Consider the following 16,829-nt stretch of genomic DNA (forward strand, 5'->3'; position numbering starts at 1 on the left):
CTAAATTATTAAAAACAAAGGTCTTCTTTTCATATCTGTCCAGAGAAAATCTACAAAACTGTTTCCATTCCATATTAGAAATATATTCAAATTATATACCTCACTTTGTTGATAACTCAGTAAAGCAAGGGGAATTAAAAAAATAATAAACCATTCTCCAATACAGAAATACAGGGAACTTTTCTTTTTCATTTTTTTCCTGCGCTCAGTGTTAGCCTTAACCAGTGCCCAATTCCTTCCCCGTCATGACCTCAACCTCCTGCCCCCATCTCTTAGTACCTAAGATTGGCTTTGTCTGTTCTTAACATTGAAATAGCACCTTAATATTATTAGACAGATTTATTTAATAAAAACCACATTATTCTAAATGGCGTTCCCCCTTTTAGAAGTTTAAACAATATGCCAGAAATTTACCCCAGCATTGACCTTGCTTTCTTTAGTAGAGTACAAGCTTTCAATAAAACACTCTGACAGTCAACAGCAAAAAGCTGTTTGCCTCACCTGAATATATAACAAGAATAAGTATCCTTGTGCTCCTCTATATGAACACATTTATATAAGCACATACACTTTGGGGGTTGTTGGTTAGTACAAAAACATATATTCCAAATGTTCCTCATATTCAAATCCAGGTAGTTACAGTACGTTTTGATCTTTGAAAAAGTGCTCAAAAGTTTGAATCTATTTGTGGGCTTGCTTCATGTATTATATCCAGTTAAAATTTAATACAAACTGACTTTTCCCCCTGTATGTAGCCACTTTCCAACTGCTATCAGTCAGCAGGAGCTCTGGATATACAGACTCATGTTAACGGTGGCCTCTAGAAGGATACGATTTCTAGCCCATTCATTCTATTACAGAAAAGCCCAGATTGTATTTCAAACAAAAATAAAAGCTTCTATGGAGGTGATCCTTTATTCCCCACCTTTACTACTTACTAGCACAAGTAATCAATCAAAAAGGGAAATGGATAATTCAATTTTAGATATGTAACAAAAATGTGTTCCAACAAAGAACATATATGCTTCTATTCTGGAGAAATATGGGAATAGGTGGGTGGGAACTTATGAAATCTCCTTCAGAGAAAGCCTATGAAAGTAAGAGATGACTTTAACATTTTTCCCTCCAGTGAATGGATTATATAATATCTAAGTTTCTCCTGGGCATATATTTAGTTCACGAACTTAGTCTATTATATTTGATGTCAAGATGGCTTAAAATGGTTTTGCATTCTTGCCCACTTGCTAACAGCCTACCAACCTTTCAAGACTCAGCACAAATAACATTTTACTTTGACACTTTCACTGAATCCACCTATCACATTTAGGAATTCTTCTGTAAATCTGTTTTCAAAGCAGTGTTTCCTAAACTTCAGTATCTTACTTTGTGGTCATGCACAGTATCTAGTATGTACCTGTGAACATATTGAGCATGCAAAATAGAAATGTTTGCTAAGTATTTTAAAATGAAAATTTCCATTCATTGAAAGTTAAGTTCCATCTTATGCCACCCCCCTATGAAACTTACCTTACGAACCCAGCCAAAATGGTTTTTCTTCTCTGAGTTCTTTGTTACATATCTAATTCATTTGGTGTTCCCTTGTAGTTTCTACCAATAGGAATGAAAATTTTTGAAATGCAGGAAGAATCTAGCATAGTCTACCATCTAGTCCATTGCTTGTGGTAATGGTTGATTGCACTGAGTAGAGATTCACCAAAACTTCTTGAGTAAATTCCAGCTATTCTGGCCTAATACTAGATAGCTTTAAATTTTTTAACTTAATTCTGGTGTCAGACTAAAGTCTTTTTTATCCTTGATTACTAGTGACCAGCTAAGTACATCAACAACTACAATACGCTTCATCCAGGGGAAAATCCTCTTTCCAATTCACATTTTCTCTAAAAATTCATAATGCCCCTATTGTATTCATTTAATAGGTGCTTCCAATGTGAAGTTTAAGGTATGCCCTCTTCCAGATGTCAAAACTTCTAATAAACTAGCCAAAACCTTAAAGCAGAATAACAAGGAAATATAGATTGTAGTTTATTTTGGAGGAATTGCCATTAGCCTGACTACAAGGCTAATCTTCAAACATGACTCCAGAGGAAAGGTCAGCAGCATGAACTCAAGCAGGAATGGTTGTTAATAGATGAATGCAATGATGAGGGCTCTCGGGGGTGGGTCAGCTCAGTGACTTCTGACCACCTCCAAAACACAAGCTGTGAAAACACAAGCATTCCTTCATTTTACTTATCATTTGGATCCTAAGCTCTGATTCACTTTTTTCAAAACTTATTTTGGAGCCAACAGCAATTGGTAAGTGAAAGGCTACCTGGGGCTGATTGTCATCAGCAGCAGGGCCCCACATCGAGGAGAATTATTGCTCTTGTTCACAAGAGTATGTTTATAATACATCTGAAATTGACTGGCAGAGGGTCTTTGAGGAGACTGTGGAGCAAGGGTCGAAAGAGGTAAGAATATGGCTTGAAAAAGACACTTTAGTAATTTAGAAAGTTCTCTGGGAGAATACTTTCCATTCTTTATCAACTCAGTTTTATTATTTGTGTATGAAGTTAAAATTTGCTTTCTAGTGTTTTCTTCTATCCAAATAACCAAATGCAAAGTCTAGATGGTTATTAACAGATCACATACTTTGCATTTACTACCCACTTAGTCACCTAAGAACAACGTGACTCAGACACCTGGACTCCATTTGTTAGCCCTTCCCAAGCCACCGTCTGACCAGGCCTGAGTAGTGAGATGCAGTGGGCACTGGCAGACTCAGTTTGCTGTTCCTCAACGACTAACTGTGTGACCTTGGGAAGGACATTTACCTTCTCTGAGCTTGAGTGGTAGTACTAGAAGCAATGGGTGTGACAAATATTGAAGTACAGGTGCCACAAATCACATTTAACTACTACTTTTAAAATATTCGCATCAAATAGCATCTTCACAATAGACTTTTTTTTTTTTTTTTTTTTTTTGATTCTCAGGATGTGGACACTTACAAATGATTCTGTAGGAAAATCCTGTGGTTTTACTTAACAAAAGTGAAGATTACATATCGTTCAACATATCATCACAAGGCTCTTTCTATTTGAAGGGGCCAAAGTCTAGATATAACTTGTAGCCCCGTGGAATTCTATGCCTGAGAACAAAGGGTAATTTCTGCTCAGCAATCCTCAGTGGGTATGTAAATGAATGCTGCTGAAATATTCAGAAGCTGATACCAATACAAAGTGAAGTGTAATAATCTAAATGTGCCATTGCCTTCCCCTGCTACTAATTACTTGCTTTAGGCTTTTTTCAACACTGTTTTGTCTCCTTGCCTTTTCTGTACAGACTGAATGGACAACCCAACTGTATAGGATCACTAGAATTTCTTACCACAACTTTCAAGGATTGTCTTTATTTTACTGCCCTGGCTGTACCAGTTAGCAGAGTTGGTTCAAATTCAAAAAGGCTGGAGTCACAATTTATAGGGGCTAAATTATTCTTTGTTCCACGGAAACAGAAATGACTCTGAAAATGGGGAAAATATTCACTGGTTAAAAGAAAGATCAAAACCAGTGCACCTCAGAACGTATGTCTATCCAAAGGCTAACAGTTGGTGCCATTTTTGGATAGAACAACAGCTCACTGGTAACATAATGCCATTCTCTTAAACAAAACTCTCAATATAATGTATGGACCTATGCTTTGTTTATACTTTCTATCTAGCCCCTTAAGAAAGTGTCCCCTCCTTACAGGAGTACTGATGCATAGGGCACTTGTACCCCAATGTTTATAGCAGCATTCTCAACAATAGCCAAATTATGGAAAGAGCCTAAATGCCCATCAACTGATGAATGGATAAAGAAATTGTGGTTTATATACACAATGGAGTACTACGTGGCAATAAGAAAGAATGAAATATGGCCCTACTTTGTAGCAACGTGGATGGAACTGGAGAGTGTGATGCTAAGTGAAATAAGCCATACGGAGAAAGACAGATACCATGTGTTTTCACTCTTATGTGGATCCTGAGAAACTTAACAGAAACCCAAGGGGGAGGGGAAGGAAAAAAAAAAGAGGTTAGAGTGGAAGAGAGCCAAAGTATAAGAGACTCTTAAAAACTGAGAACAAACTGAGGGTTGATGGGGGGTGGGAGGGAGGGGAGGGTGGGTGATGGGTATTGAGGAGGGCACCTTTTGGGATGAGCACTGGGTGTTGTATGGAACCCAATTTGACAATAAATTTCATATATTGAAAAAAAAAAGAAAGTGTCCCCTCCTTAAGGATGGAGTCCCAAGAGAATCTCTCCAAGAGAACCTATTCCAGAGCACTCCCTCCCATTCAGCATGTGACATATTCAGCACTTTGCTCCTCTAATTCTCCAGTTCCCATCAGCCACAGGCTGCCACTTTTTATCTAACAGTCCAACTGCTATTGATTTGCTGAAAGTTTTGAGAACACATAATGAAACTGAACTGTCTCAAGTCAATGCAATGAAACTTGGTGGTATTTTCACTTTACACAAAATAATTCTATTGTTAATTACAGCCACTCTGCCCCATCCTTGTTTCCTCACACGGACTCAGATTTATTGATTAAACTGAAAGACAAATCCAAAGGATACTTACATTGCTTACTCAAAGACAGCCTCTCCTTTTGGACACAAAGGCCTTGTGTCTAGCAAAAGCTTGATGGCTAGCTTTCCCTTCCATCAGAACAGAAACTTAAGAAACTCTTCAGGATCTCTTGAAAACTGGTTCCCTATATGTCCACTCCTCTGACACTAACTGAATAGGCATAAACCCAGAAGCTGATACAGCTTATGCTTGACCCATACTTGGAGCCACTAATCATTAACCTTAGAAAAACTGACAATGATTTTCCTGTTACTTATAGTATTTAATACTATTTTTATTTCAAAATAATCCTTTTTCAAATGACTCACTACTTAAAACTGATGATTGCAGATGTGGATATGGAGAGGTATCAAAAACCCAGAGCCATCAACCCAACTTACTCTTTCCCTTGGAAACATCTCCCTTTCAATTCAAGAAAAATGACTTGAACACTGCACTAAATAATTCTACTCGTGGAATCACATTCTCTAAATTATACATGAGTGTCAGGACTCAGGAGAATTAAAAGAATACATAAAGTCTGGGTAGGCACCTAAATATTACTATTGATTCATAATTTTTATGACTAATGATACAATATAGAATTTTACTATTATTAATAAATTGTACCTTGAACACTTACTATGTTTGCAACTGTGCTAAGCACATTAAGTACTTTTCTCATTTAATCCTCACAACTAACAATTGATAAGTGTTATTATCTTCATTTTATAATAAAGGAAAGTGAGTCTTAGCAAGGTTAAATGATTAACTTAAACAGAAACAAATAGTAAATGGAATATCTAGGACTTGGATACAGGTTTCTATTCAACTCCAAAGTTTTTTACCTCTATTCTCTATTGCCACATTATTCATTCATTCATTCATTCATTCATTCACTCATTCATTCATTCCTTTATTCTTTCAAAAAATATTTATTGAACATCTTCTAAGTGGAAAGTTTTAGAGCTGATATTGTGATATATACCAGATATTATAAAGATAGCTCTTGTCTTTAAAGAGCTTATGGTTATTTAGAAGAGATATGATTTAGGGCATCTGGGTGGCTCTGTCGGTTGGGCATCTGACTTTGGCTCAGGTCATGATCTCACGATTCATGGGTTCGAGCCCCATGTTGAGCTCTGTGCTGACAGCTCAGAGCCTGCAGCCTGCTTAAGATTCTCTGTTTCCCTTTCTCTCTGCCCCTTCCCTGCTCTGCTCGCACTGTCTCTCTCTCTCTCTCAAAAATAAATAAACATTAGAAAAAATTTTATAGAAGGGATATGGTTCTTTAAAGGACTCAGAATACATGAAAAGTATATCTGAATATTTATATAGTTATCCCAGGTTGCATAATAATTTAGATTTTTTTACCCCACTTTCCAAAAACATCTTGGAAGAGATCCAGAAAACTGGCAAAGATCCCACACACAAAAAAAAACAAAAACCAAACCAAACAAAACAAACAAACAAACAAAAACCAGTAGTATAGTTTTGAGCATACGTACAAAAGGGAAGTGCAGGATTAATCTGGAATCAAATTGAGCATACCTTGAATGTCTGGATAAGTGCTCAATATTTTATGGAGTAGCCTCAGTTTTTCAGAAGGATAATTTAGTATTTAATAACTCAAGCTAAAGTATAAAATAATTCAAACTTAGACTATTTTCTCTTTGGGTAGACATCTGTGGGAATTATATCAGAGACAGGAGATGTCAGAGAAAGAACATAAACTTAGAGTCAAAAAAAATCTGTTTGAATCGTGGCTCATCCATGTTATAGAAAAAATACTTAAATTCTTTGAAACTGTTCTCACATTAGTAAATTAGACATGGTAATAAATGATACTCATCTTATGGGACCATTTTTAAATGATTAAGATTATATATGAAACACTTCACATGAAAGAGATGTTCAATATACAGTATATCCTTCTTTCTTCAGGAATATCAACACATATAGATAGGTGTCCTTGACCTCTCCCATTACTATAGATGAATTCCTCCTAAAACTACATAACTTGGTCAAAAAAAACAACTTTTTTATGATAAAAATTAAATAGAATTAACTCCAGGGAACATGAGGTATTAGTCTCCCCTGATAAACTGCTCAAACTAAAACTCAACTCCAAAAACACCTGATTATCATATTGTAGATTACAGAAAAGGAAAACAGATTTTCCTTTATATATATATTTTTTTAAAAACAGGTGCTTTTTGGGGCGCCTGGGTGGCGCAGTCGGTTAAGCGTCCGACTTCAGCCAGGTCACGATCTCGCGGTCTGTGAGTTCGAGCCCCGCGTCAGGCTCTGGGCTGATGGCTCAGAGCCTGGAGCCTGTTTCCGATTCTGTGTCTCCCTCTCTCTCTGCCCCTCCCCCATTCATCCTCTGTCTCTCTCTGTCCCAAAAATAAAATAAACGTTGAAAAAAAAAATTAAAAAAAAAAAAGGTGCTTTTTTTTTTGAGGTACAAATACCTTAAAGTTTATCCTTTTTTAGTGCATAGTTCTATCAATGTTGACAAACACATAGAGTCATGTAGCCATCACTAAAACCAAAATAAAAAGTTTCAACCCCCCCCCCAAATTTTCCAAGCCTCTTTATCCCTCACCATACCCAAAGCTCCTGGAAATTCTGATATGACTTTCTGCCTATAGTTTTGCCTTTGCAGAATGTCGTAACAGAATCATCACATTTTATAAAGTAGCTTTTTGAATCTGGCTTCTTTCACCAAGTGCAATGCACTGAGATTCATCCATGCAATTGCATGTACCAGTAGTTCATTCCTTTTAATTTTACATTTCACTGCATGGATGCAACAGAGTTTGTCCAGTTGAAAGACATTTTGATTTTTACAGTTTGGGACAATTATAAATAAAGCCATCAGACACTTTCACTTATAAGAATCTGTGTGAATACAAGTTTTCACATCTTACGTAAATATCTAGGACTGGAACTGCCAGAGTGTATAGTGAATGTAGATTTAACTGTATCAGAAACTGTCAAACTTCTTTCTATAGAATATTGCATTTGCACCAGCAATATATGAGAATTTCAGTTGTTTCACATCCTCAACAGTGCTTTTTAAGAGGCATTCTAACAGGTGGGTAGTGGTATCACAGGATGGCTTTAATTTGCATTTCATAAATTACATCCAACGTAAGCCTGATTGGTCAGTACCCCTGCTTCACCTGTTGTTTAATGCTTTTCACATCACACCTTCATGTCTTCTCATAATATGAGGTAATGGAAAATCTATTAAGATTATGTAAACCTTTGTTGGATAAACAAATATCCCACCACAGAACTCAACTACTCAACTGCTGCACCTCTGTATTTGAGAGTATATCTTTTACTATAAAATTGTGCCATTCTTTCCACATTGCCATGTAGTTTTCCTTTGATTTGTTTCATCTAGGAACATTATGTTTCCCCAAGTAGACTTCAGTCTCCAAAAAGACAGCAAATTAATGGTATCTGTATTAAAATGTATATTGTACTAAGTCAGTACAAATGCTTAGTACAAATGCTGTGGAGTGAGTTACAAGCTTTAAGTCACAACTTTGTCTTGCCCTTCTCCAACCTAAATGTCACCACTTGCAGAAGATTGAAACTGAACAGAAAAGAATACAGAAGAGGAAGTGTTAAGGGCATGAAAACATTTGATACCCTATATAGGAACTGGATAGAACTCTAAAGAAAGCTGAAGAGAAAATGCAAGGTGAAGTATTATACAAAGTAAATAAAGATGCACAGGCAAAATAAGGAGTATTAAAAAAAATAAGCAACGGGAATATTGAAAAATATAAGAAAAGGAAACAATTCATCATAAAACTGGATAGGACTAAAGAATAAAAATACATGCCAAAAAATACACGTAAATCTATTTTGTTGATAATATTTAGTTCTCTTGGTCTATAAGTTAAATATTTTTAAGTTAAATCAACCCTTTTGATTGAGAGGTAGAATGATGGATGAGTGATATACTATTTGATATATTTCTGGTAATAATATCTGAACAGATATTTTCCTATTAACGAAAACTTGGAATAGTATAGACTCTGAAACATTCAAGATTCTATGATGTAAGTAGGACTGGAGAGAAATTGAGGAGGACCTAGTGTTCCCCTGATAACCATCATCCTAATACTATGGTTTTAAATACTACTAAATACTGACAACAACCCAACCACTACTCTGAACTCTGAATTCAACAACTCAGTCAGTATTTCCATTTGAATATTTGATAGCATGTCAAATTTTGTCACGGTCAAAACAGAATGATACTCAAGCTCTTCACATCCACTCTACCACCAGTTTCTTCCAACCCAATAAATGGCAATTCCAGTCTTCCATTTGCCAAAACCTTAGAGTCATTCTTTACTCCTTTTTCTTACATGCCACTTCAATCTATCAACAAATCCAAACATCTGCACCTTTAAAATACACCCAGAATCCAGCACCCTACCATTTTTTAGTATAGTGGACATACGATGTTACATTAGTGTCAGATATATAACAGTGATTCAACTTCTCTATACCCAATGCTCTGTTCACAAGTGTAGCTACCAAATGTCTACTTCTTATTTCAAGAGTCGAAACTACCATCCCCTCTTATCTGAATTATTGCAATGACCTTCTAACTGCTTTCTCTAATCTCACACTTATTTATCTGGGCTTATGTCTAGGCCTCTCTTACCAACAATCCCTGCCTGGCTCACTTTTTTCTAGACACACTGCCCTCCTTTCTCTCCTGGCAACACACCAAACAAACTTCCCTCATAGGACCTGAGTACTTTTTTCTCACTCTCTCTGAAATTTCTTCCCCCAGATGTATACATGCTCCTGTCCATACTACTTTTCAATCTCTGCTCAAAGGACACCTCCTTCTCTGAAAGGCTTTCCCTGACCATTCTGCAGAAAGAGCACCCTTTTGCTTTTCTTTATCCAAATTATTTTGGTTTACTTAAGTTCACTTGTCACCACCTAACATTTTATGTATTTGTTTGTTTACTGTTTATTCTATCAATCTTTGGGTACCCCAAATAGAACCTAAGCTCCATGAGGTATACAGCCTATTTTGTTCACTAATGAATCTCCAGTACCCAGAAAAATGAGTGGTTCATAGAATGTGGAAATATGTATTTGTTAAATTAATGAATGAATGAATGATTTAGGAGCTTGAAGTAAGGTCACAACAAGTAGTAGAGCAGGCATATGAACCCAGCAATTTGATTCCACATCAGTGCTCTTAACCACTCTGCTCTACTGATCCAGGGAAACTACTGGAATGATTAAAAGACAATTTAAGGGTGCCTGGGTGGCTCAGTCAGTTGACTGTCTAACTCTTGATTTTGGCTCAGATCATGATCTCATGGTTTGTGGGATCAAACCCCACATGGGCTCTGCAGTGAAAGCACAGAGCCTACTTGGGATCTCCTCTCTCTCTCTCTCTCTCTCTCTCTCTCTGTCTCTCTGCCTCTCCCCTGCTTGCGTTCTCTCTCCCAAAAATAAAAACATTTAAAAATTGAATAAATGACATAATTTAGAAAATTTTTAAATAAATGACATAATTTAGAAAATTTTCCACCATTGTTTTTGATACAAAGTAATTACTAAATAAATGACAAATGTGTTTTCATTACCAGAACTTTCTCAACTTCAACACCTTAAATGATTGGTAAAAAAAATTTTAAAAAATGATGAAATATCTCAACAGTCATTGTGTGTTTAAATATTCAACTTGAAACCTACTTGGTATTTGGCATGGTAGAGGATAAATGATGTGACTGTCCCCCAAATTTGAGTAAAATTGGGCCTCTACCAGTTGTTATCCACAACATATATATAATGTCCCCTTTCTCCTGACTCTGTGGCCAATTTGACTTCCCTTCTAAAATTCAGAATAAAAAAAGAAGGCAGAGTTAAAGGAAGTACAAGTTAGAGAATAGCATGAAGACAGATTGTCCCACATATAAATATCCCATATATCTCACCTATACTACCTATATAACCTATATGTTGCCATTATTTGAACAAGCAAACTTCAGATTACCTTGGCTTGACTTGAAGGTTAAACAAAATTATATGTCCAGAGCCAGGACAATGTTGTCTTCAGTTCTGCCCCTTCCTCAGTATTCCACATCTTTCTTCATCCACTCTGAGTGTTTAGTGGGGTCTAGTCAAAGTCAGCAACAGATGGACATCTGGAATTTTGTAGAAGTATTAACAATATGTGAGTTTTAATACATAAGGAATTTTGTGAAATAAAACTAAATTTATTTTGACTCATACTTATCTACAACCTTGGAAACCCCAGAGTAAAGCAATGGTCTTATAATGTGTGTGCAGAACTCCTAAGGTTGGTATAGGTGATACACTGGGTAGAGGAGAAAATATTAGCACTACTGTGTTTTTATTTTTGTCTAATAAAAAAGAAACCTTCATGATAATTAATCATGTTTTATAGCAATATATACAATTTATAAATAAACATATTAGAGTGTGGTAAAATTATTTTACTTATAGAATTCTAGAATTAGAACAAATTCAACTATATTCCCTTCTCTTGCCTAACAGATTACCACAAACTTAACAGCTTAAAACAACACACATTCATTAAATATGTGGCTTCCATGGGTCATGAGTACTGGCATGGTTAGGTTTGTCCTCATCTGGAGCCTCAACTAGAAAAAGAAGCTGCTTCCAAGCTCATCTAAAGCTATTGGAATCATTTATTTCCTTGCAGTTATATGACTGAGGGTTTCAAATCTTAGAAGCCTTCTTAACATGTGGCTCTCTCCATAGGCAGTTCACAATATGTCTGTTTCTTCTTCATAGCTGTAAGGAAGCAAAACTTGCTTCCAATATACCATATGGATGAATAATTCCATCTGGAGAGGTGGGGCTTTTTTCATTTTTAAATTCGAAAATGTGTCTACTTGGCATGTGTATTATTTTAGGCTTTTTTTTTTTTAATTTAAGTTCTCTGCCTAACCTGGGGCTTAAACTCATGACCCTGAGATCAAGAGTTGCATGCTCCACCAATTTAGCCAGCCATGCACTCCTAGGTTGACTATTTTTTAAGAAACAGAAGACAAGAACTTTCCCTTTGTCTTCCCCTTAACTACCTAAAAGAATTTAGATAGGTCTGTTTTAGGATGGGTAAATCACCATAGGTTTTACAGATGAACGAGGTAGAATATGAATGAGGGATGGTTACCAAGAGGAATTTAGCAAAGTCCGTTTATCAAAATTTTTCTCTTTGTCCTATAATTTGAGTAAACATTTGTTTACCAAACAGACTCATTTTCATCTGCCTGTGAACTGCTTTCCTTCCCTTTGATGTTCCACATCCTTATCCCCCTTCTCCTTGGTCCAGAATGACATATATACTTTATTTTGCCTGTCTTCATAATCTCATGTTTATGTGGATTCCCTGTATGTACATAATTAGATTTGATTTTCTCTTGCTAATCTCTGACATGTCAATTTAATTCTTAGACTAGCCAAAAGAATCTTGAAGAGTAAAGAAAAATTTTTTCCTCCCCAACATAGCCAAAGGAGAATTTCTCTGATTCTAGCCTACAAAGGCAAAGTCATATGGTCAAATGTAATCACAAGAGTGATACCCCATCATCTTTGCCATATTCTATTATTTAGGAGCAAGTTACAGATTTCACTGACATTCAAGGGAAGATGACTATATAAGGCTATGGCTCATTGGGGGTCACTTCAGGGTATGTCTTTCACAAAGACCATTCTTTCAAAGGAAATCTAAAAATCTTTTTAGCTTCAAAACGCCAAGATTAATTTTAATTTTTTTAAAACCTAGCTAGGGGTGCCTGGGTGGCTCAGTCGGTTAAGCATCCGACTTCAGCTCAAGTCGTGATCTCACAGCTCATGAGTTCAAGCCCCACATCGGGCTCTGTGCTGACAGCTCAGGGCCTGGAGCTTGCTTTATGTTCTGTGTCTTCCTCTCTCTCTGCCCCTCCCTGACTCGTGCTGTGTGTCTCTCTCTCTCTCAAAAATAAATAAACATCAAAAAAAAAATTTAAACCTAGATAAAATATGTCTTTCCCCATAGAAAATTTATTTCATCAACCCAGGCCAACTCTAGTCATTTTCTACATTGGATTTCTTCAACAATTAAGTCTATGTTCAGACTATATTAGCTGTACTAGTTAACGAATGCTAACAAGCGTGTTTATAAAGTTTTGAGTCTCTAGTATATACGCAACTTAATGACATGAATGTCTATCTTTCCTGTAAATAACATTGTCAGAGAGGACATTATTCATCCTCCCCTCCTATGCTCACATACTCCCAGTCTAAAAATGGCAATTCCACATCTTGTGTTGTAAGACAAAACTGAGACAAAGGGGCCATGTATCGTGGTCGAAACACAAAGCAGTAGTCACTGACAGAGTAAGGATTAGACTTCAACATTTGCAATCCTTTATCCTTTGTTCATTCCATTAGGTCTTACTGTTTCCAATTAACTAGAAGAAATCTTTAAAGGAAGAAATGATCTTCAAAATAAAAATGAAAGCCTTAAGAATGCAGTCAGCACTAAAAGCTTCCAATGTACCATCTGGATGAATAATTCCAGCCGGAGAGGTGGGGCTTTTTTCATTTTTAAATTTTTAGGGCAGGTCATTAGATCACTTCCCTTTGTACAATTGTGCATTAAAGAGTCTAGCTCCCCTGGACCAGAATTCTCAAGAGAACAGGAAATCAAGCTCAGTTTACAAGTCAGTTCTATATAGACGCCTAAGCCTCAGAAGCAACTCTTTCAAGTGGATTCATTATTTGTTTTCAATATACTCTTAACAAGTTAAAAAATAAATTTCAATTTATGTATTAATGCAGTTTGACTATAATTAATCCAATATGACTCAATTTGTTTGACAACAAAAGCAAATCAATTAATTATATTCCATCAATTTCTTGACCTTTTTTCTTCATATACTTGGTGGGAAAAACACATGTTGAAAAAAATAATAAATGTATGCTACAGATAGGGATGGCCTGTAACATGCCCAAGCAAAGAATGTAAGAACAATTTACTGAATATGGTCCCTTTCCCAGGACAAAAACAGATGATTGCAAATGCTATGAGAACATATTTCTGAGGCTTCAATAAAATATCCACATTACTCAAGAAAAATAGTAAAAGTTCTATCACTGCCTCTGTAGAAGATTCTATGTCCCCAGTCACTGAACTCTGATATCCACAAACATCTGCCTCTACTCCAGCAGGTAGTTTCTCTCTGTTGTATGCAAGCAGCATGATATAAGGTAGGCTGTGGGAACACAGGGATAGTCTGAACACTAGTAGGTGCTGATCAGTGAGAAAACAGTGAAATTCTTTACCTCCTTCCTCTTGTGTAGATAACAGCCATACAAAGATAACAGCAATATTAGCTTTTGTTACAGGCAAATCTCTGACCTGCTGTTGACACTTTTGGGTTTGTTTTAAAACTTTTCATCATTTCAATTCATATAAAGCAAAGAATAAAAAAGGAAGTTTGCCATTTCTCATTTGATCAGTTATCCAAGAACAAAGTGAATTTCTTCAATATTGTAAGGTTCACATGGTGAACACTAAGAGATCTTTTCAGGGAAACAGAATGTTGGTTAAATCCTTTGTTATATTATGAGCACATTTTAAAATAATACAAATGATCTTTAATCCTGATTTCATATAATTTCTAATAAATTCAAACATATATTTGTTCCTCATTGAATTTTAATGTCAGTATTTTATAAATGAAATAACAGTATTTTTCTAATTGGTTCTCAGCTGATTTTTTTTTAATCATCAACTCTGTGATACATTTTGGGAGTTCAGTGTAGGGAGTACACACAGTGCATTCTTTTTTTTTTTTTTTAAGTCCTCCTTAATGAATTCTTAATTACATTATTCAAAAGACCCATTATTCAGCATTCATCTCACTGCTAAATGAAAGTCTTTACCTGACATGTGAATGAAATGAGTCTAAATGCTTTCCATGCCACCTAGGGATTCTGAATAGACTTTTAGCTTCATGCAGCAATAGCCTTCATTTCTGTTTTAAATTTGTATGGATTGTTTTAGAGATGGGAAGCTTTGCAAGTCTACCAGTCTGAGCAGCATCTAACTTCCATTGTGTTCTCAAACTTACCTCGGGCTAGAAAAACTGCAAACAAGGTCAAATGATATCTGAAAGTGGAAGAAATGCTATACAAGATGTGATAAACCCTGTAAAGATTTTAGATGAATGTCTACATTACTTAAAACACTGACTAATTTCAGATGAGGACAGTAAACTTCCTAAGACCTCCTTATAAACTTCCCTTATCATTTCTCATCAGTAAAAGAAAGTGCTTAGTAGCAAGAGGAATTAAAAGACCCTTCAACAGATAACAAGATCTTTTCTTTTTTTAAACCCACTTCCATTTCTTTCAACAGACTACTGCATAATGGTGGAGTTAAGAAAAAGTGTCAGGCTTTATGTGCCTCTTACAGTCATATCTATAAAATGAACTTATCAAGCAGTCCTCATGTCTCCAAATGGTACCCCAAGAATGTATCTACCAAAAAGATAAGCTGGAATATTTCTGACTGGGCTCTAGAACTACCTCTAGTTCTACAGAATATAAGCAGACCTGTTGGAGATTGTAAGTTCAGTGAAAGCAAAGTTTATACTCTAAATAATTATAAGCAACAGACTCAGAATCTTTATTCTCCCTGCTTCTGACACCAGCTTCAGAAAAGAAATTAGCCAGGTGCCTGGGTGGCTCAGTAGGTTAAGTGTCCAACTTTTGATTTCAGATCAGGTCATGATCTCAAGGTAGGTCATGAGATAGAGCCCTGTGTCAGGCTCAGTGCTGGATGTGGAGCCTGCTTAAGATTCTCTCTCTCCCTCTCTTTCTGCCCCTCCCTTGCTTACACTCTCTCTCTCAAAATGAAAATGAAAATAAAAATAAAAATAAGATGATTAAAAACATTAATGAAATCGTTTGGATCCCCAAGGCCATCTAAAAATATCATTCTTAGAGAAAGCCTAAGTTAACAGTTTATGATTCAGGACTTTCTTTGTAGATAGAAGGATGTCTGGGAAGAAAAGCACTACACTTCTCTTCCATGATCGTTTTTATAATAACTACCACTGTAGTCAAAATTGTAGAACGAATTGTTCTACAATTGCTGCATGGAGTGAAGAAAGTACATAGAGAAGAAATGTCAACATCAAATTACTGCAAACACAGGACAGTTGCCCTATCTTCAGGGGAAAACATATTTTAATGTTATCATATTAACTGAAAATCTTATCAACAATAAATATACACATTTTAAAGTCAATGCCCACCAATTTTAAAGAACAGAAAAAAATGGAATTCCATAACAAAATGATGAAATGTGTCAAAGAAATGGAATATCATTAATTCTGTAAAGTCAAGTGGAGAAAATGTACTTCTTCCTATTTTTGACTAAAATCAAAATTTAAGATTTTAACTAAGATTATCAAAACTTAAGATTACTACATCCATGGAGAGTCCAATCTTAAAAGATATTTCTGATTGGCCAGAGGTGATACTAAAGGTACAGCCTTTAGTCACTGAGATTGGAGTCACTGAGATTCCAATCCCTGCCTGATTGGAAAGGAGTGAAAAGGTTATGATCCGTAGAATCAACTTCATTGTACTTCTTGCTAGTAAAGAATGTCCATTTGAAACTGGTCAGGCATGAGTTAATAAAACACCTGGTGTTTTCTAACAGGAATTCAATACATCCTAGTTAAAAAAAAAATCCAGCCTTTAGAACACATATGAACTATGAAAGGAAAGCCCACATTAATCCTCTCCTCTGATGGGCAACATTTGCAAGTGCAGCTCATGGGTGCTATAATCTCCCATGCTCGTGCAATGAGTTGCAACAACTGGGCATCCTCTACTGAGGACCCCCAATCCATTCTAGTTTCTGGGGTAAGGAATGCTCAGAGCACATGGACAAGTCAATGGAAGACTTCTGGTGTGAATAAAGCTAGAGAATTTGAAAATGAATCAAATGAGTTTAATCATAACAACAAATGTATGTAAAGATGCAACCAGCAGGTAACATAATAAAGCATCTAGGTGCTCTCAGCAACCAAGCCAATGAAACAAGGATCAGCACAAATCCTGTTTTCAAACTTGGTGCTGCATTTGTTAGGAAATAAGTTCCACAGTAAAAGATGT

General features: G+C 36.0%; 2 long non-coding RNA genes across 5 annotated transcripts in view; one reads left to right on the top strand and one right to left on the bottom strand.

Moving 5' to 3' along the window:
• The window catches only part of LOC102899643, a 36,847-nt gene extending 33,012 nt beyond the window's left edge, over positions 1-3,835 (top strand). Inside the window, exon 4 of the long non-coding RNA XR_006594447.1 lies at positions 2,994-3,835. This is a non-coding gene — a long non-coding RNA (uncharacterized LOC102899643). The remainder of the gene's footprint in view (positions 1-2,993) is intronic.
• Positions 1-16,829, bottom strand: part of LOC123383986 — a 65,908-nt gene that overhangs the window by 32,879 nt on the left and 16,200 nt on the right. For all 4 annotated transcript variants that reach the window (XR_006594450.1, XR_006594448.1, XR_006594452.1 and 1 more), the window contains exon 2: positions 10,663-10,813. This is a non-coding gene — a long non-coding RNA (uncharacterized LOC123383986). The remainder of the gene's footprint in view (positions 1-10,662; positions 10,814-16,829) is intronic.

The sequence above is a fragment of the Felis catus genome, chromosome A2 (genome assembly GCF_018350175.1).
Source record: "Felis catus isolate Fca126 chromosome A2, F.catus_Fca126_mat1.0, whole genome shotgun sequence".
NCBI classification, from domain to species: domain Eukaryota; kingdom Metazoa; phylum Chordata; class Mammalia; order Carnivora; family Felidae; genus Felis; species Felis catus.